Below are 10,078 nucleotides of genomic sequence, written 5' to 3'. Positions count from 1 at the left end.
CTTGATCTGGGTTTTGAGCTTCTCCTGAGCGGAGGCAGACCTGCATGGAATCAACTACCAGCTAGCGTATAAAGCGAGACCAAGGCTCAGGGCCTTCAGTTACCTGGAGGGGAGTCGGAGAGGCAGCGGATCCTGTGAGGAACCACAATCCAGGAAGGATGAGAAGGTCATTGTCAGGGTACAGAGGAGATTAAGTTAAAGATTTACCAGTTTATAAGCAACAGCAGAGCCAAGGAACGGTGCTGGGGCAGATCAAATAATAGGAACCTGTGATCAGTTGGAAGGCAAGAGTGATTAAATGACAGAAGAGATGATGGTGCAAGGCAAAAGTCAGGGAAAGAATAAGTAACATTTTGTAAGCACAGATACCAAGAGTGGGGTTTGAACCCACGCAGATACATGTCTATTGGATCTTAAGTTCAACGCCTTAACCACTCGGCCATCCTGGTACGTTAGCCAACAACTGAAAATGAAATTTAATGTGATGCGGGTGCCATCTGGCCTTTTGCAATACAAAGTTATGACTCCTCTCCCATGCTGAATTGGACCCTTCATTATTTATGAACCTCAATCGGATCACCCCTCAGTCTAGGTTTCTCTAAGGTGTAGGGTCCCAACTCTTTTAGTCTAACTTGATAACCAAGATGTCTTATACTGGGAATTCGTCGAATGTCTCTCCTCTGTACCCTTTCCAAAGCCTCAATATCACCCATCATGTGAGGAGACCAAGACTGGATACAATATTCCAAGTGCGTCCTGACCAAGGTTTCATAAAAGGACAAATTCGGGACATCTCAGATACTGAAGGAGTCCATGTCCAGAAGCAGCAAGACCTGGACAACATTCAGACTTGGGCTGCTAAATGGCAAGTAACATTCACACCACATAAGTACCAGGCAATGACCATCTCCAACAAGAGAGAATGTAACCATCTCCCTTTGACGTTCAACAGCATTACCATCGCTGAATCCCCCCACCATCAACATCCTGGGGGTTACCATGGACAAAAGCTTAACTGGACCATTCATATACATACTCTGGCGACAAGAGTAAATCAGATAGTGGGAATTCTGTGATGAGTAACTCAGCGCAAGGCACATGATGAAATGCTCATCAGGAGAGCTGGAGAAATGGACTGGTCAGGTGGGCAGAAAAGTGGCAAATGGAATTCAACTTGGAGAAGTGTGAGGTGATGCCTTTGGTGAGGTCAAACACAGCAAAGGAAGACACAATTAATGGGTGAATGCTGAGAGGTGTAGAGGAAGTGAGGGACCTTGAATTGAATGTCCACAAATCCCTGAAAGTAGCAGGATAGGTTGATAAGTTGGTTGAGAAGGCTTATGGAATCCTTTCCTTTATTAGCCAATGTATAGAATATAAGAGCAGGGAGGTTATGCTGGAACTGTATAAATCATTAGTTAGGCCACAACTTGAGTTCTGTGTGCAGTTCTGGTCACCTCATTCCAGAAAGGATGTAATTGCACTAGAGAGGTTACAGAGGAGATTTACGAGGATGTTGCCAGGACTGGAAAATGCAGCTATGAGGAAAGATTGGATAGACTGGGGTTGTTCTCCTTGGAATAGAAGAGGCTGAGGGGAGATTTGATTGAAATGTACAAAATTGTGAGGGGTCTGGATAGAATGGATGGGAAGGGTCTATTTACCTTAGTAGGGAGGTCAGTGACTAGGGGGCATAGATTTAAAGTGATGTGTTGAACAATTAGAGGGGAGATGAGAAAAGGTTTTTTCACCCAGAGGGCTGTGGGAGTCTGGAACTCACTGCCTGTAAGGGGAGCTGAGGCAGAAACCCTCAACTCATTTAAGAGGAGTCTGGATGTGCACCTCAAGTACCTGAACCTGCAGGGCTACGGTCCAAATGCTGGACAATGGGATTCAGCTGGGTGGCTCGTTTTTTGGCCTGCCTGTGCTGTAAACTTTCTATGTTCTATGATTCTATGCAGACACAATGGGCCCAATGGCCTCCTTCTCCACTGTAATAATTTTGTGATTTTTGACTCTCCAAAACTTGTCAACCATCTACAAGGCACAAACCAGGATGAGTGCAGCACCAACAATACTCTAGAAACTCGACACTGTTCAGGACAAAGCAGCCGCCTTGATTGTCACCCCATTCACCACCTTAAACATTCACTCCCTTCACCACTGATGCACAGTGGCAGTAGTGTGTGCCATCTACCAAATGCACTGCTGCAACTCACCAAGGCTCCGCAGACAGCACCTTCCAAACCGAAGACCTCCACCACCTTGAAGGACAAGGGCTGCAGATGCATGGAAACACCACCATGTGCAAGCTCCCCTCCAAGTCACACACCATCTGATCTGCAAATATATCGCTGTTCGTTCACTGATGCTGGGTCAAAATCCTGGATCTCCCTTCCTAACAGCACTGTGGGTGTACCTACACCACATGGAGTGCAGCAATTCGAGAAGGGAGCTCACCGCCACCATGTCAAGGACAATTAGGGATGGGTAACAAATTCTGGACTTGCCAGTGTCGCTCACATCCCATGAAAGAATATGCCTCATTTTATACTCAATTGTCCTCTGAATGCAGCCCAACCCCCTATTTGCTCCAACTATCACTTCACAGCATTGCTGCTGTACCTTTAGAGATCTGTGCACTAGAACATCCAGATCTCTGCTCAAAATTATTTTCTTTTTTCCACCTACTTTAATGTTTTTCCCTGAAGGGTGTATGAATGTTGAGCATTCGCCCTGTCCACATGAATAACACTGCACTTACCCAAATTAAACATAATTTACCAGTCATGAACCCAATCTCCCAACACATTAAGATCAGCCTGAAACAGTCGAGTATCGTCTACAGTCTGAACACTCGCACAGATATTCAAATCATCTGTAAATTTACAGATGGTGCCCCCTACACCTACATCCAGATCATTAATAAATATAGTAAAGAGCAACAGACCCAACACCGATCCCTGTGAGATACCATTGGTAACTGGTCTCCAAACAGATCCAGATCCATCTGTAACTACTTTCTGCCTACGTCCTGCCAGTCAGTTCCCAATCCAGATCAATATATTACCACTGATACCAGGGACTTTAATCTTATAGAGAAGCCTCTTGTGTGGAACCTTATCAAAATCTTTTGGATGAGATCAGCTAATTGAACACAGGCCGGGGATGAGGCCTAGGCCTGTCCTGCTTTGTGTGTGGGTCTCAGAACCACACAAGGTGAGATCAGCTCACTGAGCACAGGCCCATCCTGCTCTATATAGTGCTCAGTACCTCACCAAATGAGAATAACTAACACACCACAGGCCATGGAGCCTCGGCCCATCCTTCCCTGATTGCGGTTCAGTGCCAACCAGGTAAGATCAGCTAATTCAGCACAGGCCGGAGATGGAAGCTGGATCTTTCCTGCTCTGGGGGCTCCGTACCATACCAGGTGCGATGAAGTAAAATACCACAGGCCTGGGATGGAGCCTGAGATTTCCCTGTTCTGTGTGGGGCTCTGTACAACAATGTGTGAGAAGAACTATCATCCCTCAGGCTGAGGAAGGAGCCTGGGCCCATTCTGTTCTGTGTGGCTCCTACCACACTGAGTGGGATCAGTTAACTCAACACAGGCCATGAATACAATCAGGCCCTTTCCTGCTCCGTGTGGCTCAGTATCACACCAGGTGGCATCAGCTAACACAGCACAGGCTGGGGCTGGGGCTGGAGCCTGGGCCCGCCCTGCTCTGTGGGCTCAGTAACAACCCGTAAGATGAACTTTTTTCAAAAGACTTCAGTGTATTTATCTCTGTCCAACACTCTGAGGCAGCTTTCTGTGTTTATAAAGAGTGTAATTTATTGACTGGTCTCTTGGATCAAACAGGGTAACAGACAGAGGTCTGTGTGCAGAGGGTTTGGGAGTGAGCTCTGATTCCTAACTCTTTCTGGACTGTGAGGAATAAAGAATGAATGAGAGAGAGAGAATGTGGGAGAAGGGATGATGGAAGAATTTGTCCGTGAACCGATTAAAAGTGGCTCAAACGCAAGATAATATTAAGATATCAAGAGCAGAACATTAACATAATCTGAGTTCCGCGATCTGGTCGGGTCCCATTCCCATGAAGTGAGGAATGAATGGGTGGGGAAATTCTGCCTGGAGTTATATTTGTCTCCAATGAAGATGAGTTCACAGTGAGGATGGAATTGCTCAGTTGGGAGAACACTAGATTGAAGAACCAGGATACAATCCCTGGTTTCATCAGTTTTAATTTGGTGTCTCCATCAGTTTAACTAGAGAGAATCAGAGGGGAGATTTTCCACTCTTGACCCCATGGGCTGAATTTTAAACTAACGGTGCGGCTCTCGGCAGAGACACCGTGAGTGGGTGCCGTCACGACACGAGTGAAATGTGGCCGGCCGACCCCGATCACGTAGCAGCTGACCAATTAATGAAGGGGAGGCGTGGGGCCCATGTAAACAAGGACCAGAGGCAGGGAACAAGGCACCGATGGCACCGACATCTGACACAACGGCAGGTGCTGGCACCATATTGAAAGGACTGCCAGACCTGTATTCACTGCTGCCTGGTTTAAAGGAGTGTCTTCCTGAGAGCCCTCTGCTGTCCCAGAACCCGTTCTGCTGCCTCTGCTGCCCCAGGTCCCGTTCTGCAGCCTCTGCTGTCCCAGAACCCGTTCTGCTGCCTCTGCTGCCCCAGGTCCCGTTCTGCTGTCCCAGGACCCGTTCTGCTGCCCCAAGACCCATTCTGCTGCCTCTGATGCCCCAGGACCCGTTCTGCTGCATCAGCTGTCCCAGAACCCGTTCTGCTGCCTCTGCTGCCCCAGGTCCCGTTCTGCTGTCCCAGGACCCGTTCTGCTGCCCCAAGACCCATTCTGCTGCCTCTGATGCCCCAGGACCCGTTCTGCTGCATCTGCTGTCCCAGAACCCGTTCTGCTGCCTCTGCTGCCCCATGTCCCGTTCTGCTGTCCCAGGACCCATTCTGCTGCCTCTGCTGCTCCAGGACCCGTTCTGCTGCATCTGCTGCCCCAGGACCCGTTCTGCTGCCCCAAGACCCGTTCTGCTGCCTCTGATGCCCCAGGACCCGTTCTGCTGCCCCAGGACCCGTTCTGCTGCCTCTGCTGCTCCAGGACCCGTTCTGCTGCCCCAGGACCCGTTCTGCTGCCTCTGCTACCCCAGGACCCGTTCTGCTGCTCCAGGACCCGTTCTGCTGTCCCAGGACCCGTTCTGCTGCCTCTGCTGCCCCAGGACCCGTTCTGCTGCCTCTGCTGCCCCAGAACCCGTTCTGTTGCCTCTGCTGCCCCAGGGCCCGTTCTGCTGCCCCAGGACTCGTTCTGCTGCCTCTGCTGCTCCAGGACCTGTTCTGCTGCCTCCGCTACCCCAGGACCTGTTCTGCTGCATCTGCTGCCCCAGGACCTGTTCTGCTGCCTCCGCTGCCCCAGGACCCGTTCTGCTGCCTCTGCTGCTCCAGGACCCGTTCTGCTGCATCTGCTGCCCCAAGACCTGTTCTGCTGCCTCCGCTACCCCAGGACCTGTTCTGCTGCATCTGCTGCCCCAGGACCTGTTCTGCTGCCTCCGCTGCCCCAGGACCTGTTCTGCTGCATCTGCTGCCCCAGGACCTATTCTGCTGCCTCTGATGCCCCAGGACCTGTTCTGCTGCATCTGCTGCCCCAGGACCTGTTCTGCTGCCTCTGCTGCCCAGGACCCATTCTGCTGTCCCAGGACCCGTTCTGCTGTCACTGATGCCCCAGGACCCGTTCTGATGTCTCTGCTGCCTGATAGGTAAGGAGCTGAATGCGAGCCTGCAGTGACCATGGTCCAATAGTTTAGCGATGCCTTCCTGCAGGTTCGCCTCCAGGTGACAACAGATAGGTGGAAGATCCTCTTCCCCAGGGATGGGAGGTGGAGACCTGTCCACCTGACCAAGCAAAGCTGCTTTGAGATAGTAGGTGAAGTCAGCAGCCGTGGGGTCACCCCCAAGACATGGATCCAGTGCAAGAAGTGGGTCAATGACCGGATCCGGGCTGCTCAGGCGCAAACTCAAAACACTTTGGACCCTTTGGACATTGCGCATGGCAGAGTGAGAGGGAGTGTTTGGTGGAAAGGGAGTGACCACCCAGTCATGTGTATTGGGGAAGGGCAGCAGGACATGCTGCCTGAGGCTTGGCTGCATCTCGGTGGGAGGTGCACGTCAGTCATTGTATAAACTCACACAGTCCCTCGAGAGGGGCCACATGCAGGAGGAATATGTGTGTCCACATCATGGACTGCTGGACTATCACCATCAGAGATATTGGGTTTGTCCCCGCTGGGAGACTAACTTTGTTGATCATAGTGGCTGTAGGAGAAGACAGCCCACAATCGGAAAGAGCATGTCAAGACTGGCAGTGGATGCCTTATCTCCATGTCCTCATCCCGATGGAGGAGGAGGCCATGGAACAGGTCGGGAAGCAAAGCAGCTGATCCATAGCTGATGGAGAGACAGGGACACCTACCTAAGAGAGTGAATGAACATCTCCTGGGGCACAAGGGTGCATCCGCTGCAAAGGAGCCACACTGCTCATCTGTCACCACTGCATCAATGGAGCTGCACAGTAGGGGTGGTTGGAATGTCACGATGGGCAGACCCTAACCCTTCAATGTCCCTGTTTTCACATGCAGGCTAGGATTAACGAAAAGAGCGAAGAGCTGGAGAGACTGGGGGACAGCCAGACACCTCTGAGGAGGAGGAGGGAGCCTCAGATGGTGCACCGTCACATCATTCCCCTGCACCCTCCACCAGCACAGAAACGCTCACTCGGTGGGTATCCACTCGCTGTTAGATTTGGGCACACAAGCTGGTGAGCACGTCACAGACAGGCCCGGGCAGATGACGGAGGCAGTGACAGCCGAGGCCACTGGCAGTTGGAAGTCTGTGGGAGGCCAGGCCCATGCTGAGTCCCAGGCTGATGACGTGCCTCTGGTGTCACCAGCAACACGGGAAATGCTGAAGCTGCAGCAAGAGGTCAGGCAACATCTGGCAGAGTTGCCGGAGGTTATGTGTACCCAAGTTCGGATGATGGAGGAGTCCATCCCGGCCTTGCATGCTGTACTGTCTCAGATGGGGGTGTGTCTGGCTTCCTTCCTTGAGAGATTGGTGACTCTGATGGAGAGCCAGATCCAGCCGACCAATCAGTGGCTGCCGGAGATGTGTGCAGACCTGCACTCCATCGCTTTGTCAATGAGATCCATCCAGCGGTGACAAGGTGAGAGGGGGGACGAGGCACCTGAACACTTCACCAGGTCCACGTCCCTCTCAGGTCAGCAGCGAGTTACAAGTGTGTCTTATAAGGGGGAGGAGCAGCTGGCTGCTACATCTGGGGTCTCCTCTCAGGGTGTTCCTGGTGTGGACAGTAGCTCCAAAGCCCCTCTGCCAGTGACACAAGTGATGCCAGTGCCTGCCTCCATCACCATCGATGACAGAGGGGGGTCCCTGTACCTGTGCAGGAGGCCCTCAGTGTGCCGGGGCCCTCCAGGCCTCAGGCAGCAAGAGGGCGGCCACCAATGTCATCCCAAGCCATGGGGCAGCAAGGTCAGCAGCCTGTCTCCACCTCAGCTGCCAGAGCAGGGGGAGCACCACGTAGGAGCACGCGGAAAAGATTTCAGAAGAGCACCTAGATTCACTTAGGGTTCACGGTGAATGTACATTCCAGATGGATAGGGTTGCGTTTGTTGTCACACGGAAGAAAGAAATGATGTTCTCTCACTATGTCTCCTTCCTATTGTTGATGCCCTTTGGGATTTCATTTAAACCCTTCCTCCCAAGTAGCTGGAAGTGAGGGACCAAGCCCTGAGTTCACAAAGCTTCGGCCTTGTCACTGTGCGATGTGTACCTGGATGCTGCAGTGCAGAAGGAAGGAGGCGACAACAGGACTGTTTAAAGCTAAGACTTTATTGCCTTGGCTCCAGAAGGTGGTAAAGCTCAAAGGAAACTTGAATGTATAAGGGTGTCTCATGTCTCCCTTGTGTGTATCTCATGGCCCCTTTCCTGCTGTGCCTGAGGTTCTTCATCTGGCACTGCTTGGGCAGCACCCTCCTCCACATCCTCATCATCAGAGGAGACATCACACTCCACGATATCCTCACTAGTCAACACCTCGCCCCTCTGTAATGCCAGGTTGTGCTGTGCACAGCAAACCACCACGATATGCGAGACCCTCGCCGGGGCATACTGAAGGGCTCCACTGGATCGATCTAGGCACCTGAATCTCATCTTCAGGAGACCAATGGCCTCCTTGATGGTCACTCGGGTTGACCCGCAGCAGGTGTTGTACCTCTCCTCTGCATCCGTGCGTGAGTTCCTCACAGACGTCAGTAGTCATGTCCTCAGTGGGTAGCCCTTGTCTCCAAGGATCCATCTCTGAAAGCGGATGGGGCCGCGGAAAGGTTCTGGCACCTGGGAGTGCCTTGGTATGCAGGCGTTGTGGCTGCTTCCCGGGATTTGTGCACACACCTATGGGATCCATTTGCAGTGGTCGCAGACCAATTGCACACTGAGCAAGTGGAAGCCCTTCCTGTTGAAGGCTGCTGGCTGGTCTGCAGGAGCCATGATGGTCACATGGGTGCAGTCAATGACACCCTACACCTGGTGGAATCCAGCAATGGCCCCGAATCCTATAGCTCTCTCAGCTTGACTGTTTGGATCAATGTGCACATAGTCACCGGCCCTCCTGAACAGAACATTGGTGACCTCCTTGATGCACTGATTCACTACAGACTGTGAGATTCCACACATATCTCCAGTGGATCCCCGCAATGATCTGGTGGTGAAGAAGTTCAGTGGCACGGTGACCTTCAGTGACACTGGCATCAGGTGCCCACCAAGTCGCATGGGGCACAGCTGCATCATGGCAGAGAGATCAGTGACGACCCCCGTGGAGAGGTGCAGTCTGCGGAGGCACTGTCACTCGGACATCTGCAGGTAGTTGAACCTCGGCTGACGTGTTCCTCTGCCTCCTTCTCCAGCCTCCTGTTCGAGGCTGGCCTTCCTGTGGGCCCCCAAGCTGCTGTGGTGCCCCTGCTGGTGCCTGCGCCTCCCTCCCTTCCTCTCTACTCCTCCTCCTCCTCCTCAATGGGAGCCTCGAATCCAATGAGAGCCTCGAATGAGGCCCATGACAGGTTGCCCCTTCCTGAGTGCAAGGCCTTCACAGTAAACAACACCCAGCCACATTTACCTCACTTGTCACCCACAATGAAGTGGCACTGCCCCAATGGCACCCTGGTGTTGTTCCCTCTGCAGAGCTGGCACATTGGCTCCCACTCCTGACAGTGTTTCCCGATGCCCTTTCTGCCAAGTTTTGCTGCCTCACCCGATAGCTTCCCAGTGAAGACAACACTCAGCTCCCACCTCCCAGTCACCTCCTTTAACCAGGCGAGGCTCTGAAGCCCCGTGGTTCCCGTGTGCTATTAGTTCAATTGGATCCAGTGAATAAAATTGCTGACAATTGGACTCATAAATACTTTAAATGCCTTCTTGCCGTGTGGATGTGCGAAGTCTGCCCTCCATGTCAGCCGCCGACAGAAAAATCCGGTCCAACGTCTTCCATCCCTATTTTATACACCCCCCCCCTCCCCCTCCCCGGCCTCCATTCCCGTCTCCAACGGTCCCTTAAAATTCTGGTGCATGTCTCTAAGACTAATGGGAGTGAAACTACATCTGCTCCTTCGACTGAACAGGGAGAGCTGCTCTCTCTGTGTTTAAAGTGAATGAATCTGCTCTTTACCTTGTCTTACTGGAACGTTCACTGTCTGGAGATGTCTGTTTGAAAATGTTTTCCTGTTATATTAATGGAGCAGAGGAGCAGATGTGAGATGCTGTTGAACAGAGAGGTTTGGAAGTGGGTGAAGGGGTGGAGTGACGGTGTGAGTGAGAGGCGCAGGGAGTTGGCCATTCTCAACAGAGTGTCAGGAATGAAGGTCAGAGGAACAGACCAGGCTGGAAACACAGAAAGAGCGAGGGGAAGCTGGTGTGAAAAACAGAGATTAAACAACGGGCTTGTTCATTTGGTTTGGGTCTGGTGTTTAGAATACCCAGAATCTGGGT

General features: G+C 52.1%; 1 non-coding gene across 1 annotated transcript; it reads right to left on the bottom strand.

Moving 5' to 3' along the window:
• Positions 1 to 366: 366 nt before the first annotated feature.
• trnal-uaa (transfer RNA leucine (anticodon UAA)) lies at positions 367 to 449 on the bottom strand. The gene has a single exon. It is a non-coding gene; the product is annotated as a tRNA-Leu (tRNA).
• Between the last annotated feature and the right edge of the window lie 9,629 nt (positions 450 to 10,078).

Source organism: Heterodontus francisci, unplaced genomic scaffold (assembly GCF_036365525.1).
Source record: "Heterodontus francisci isolate sHetFra1 unplaced genomic scaffold, sHetFra1.hap1 HAP1_SCAFFOLD_174, whole genome shotgun sequence".
In the NCBI taxonomy this organism is placed as follows: Eukaryota; Metazoa; Chordata; class Chondrichthyes; order Heterodontiformes; family Heterodontidae; genus Heterodontus; species Heterodontus francisci.
This window is presented reverse-complemented; position numbering and strand designations above follow the sequence as displayed.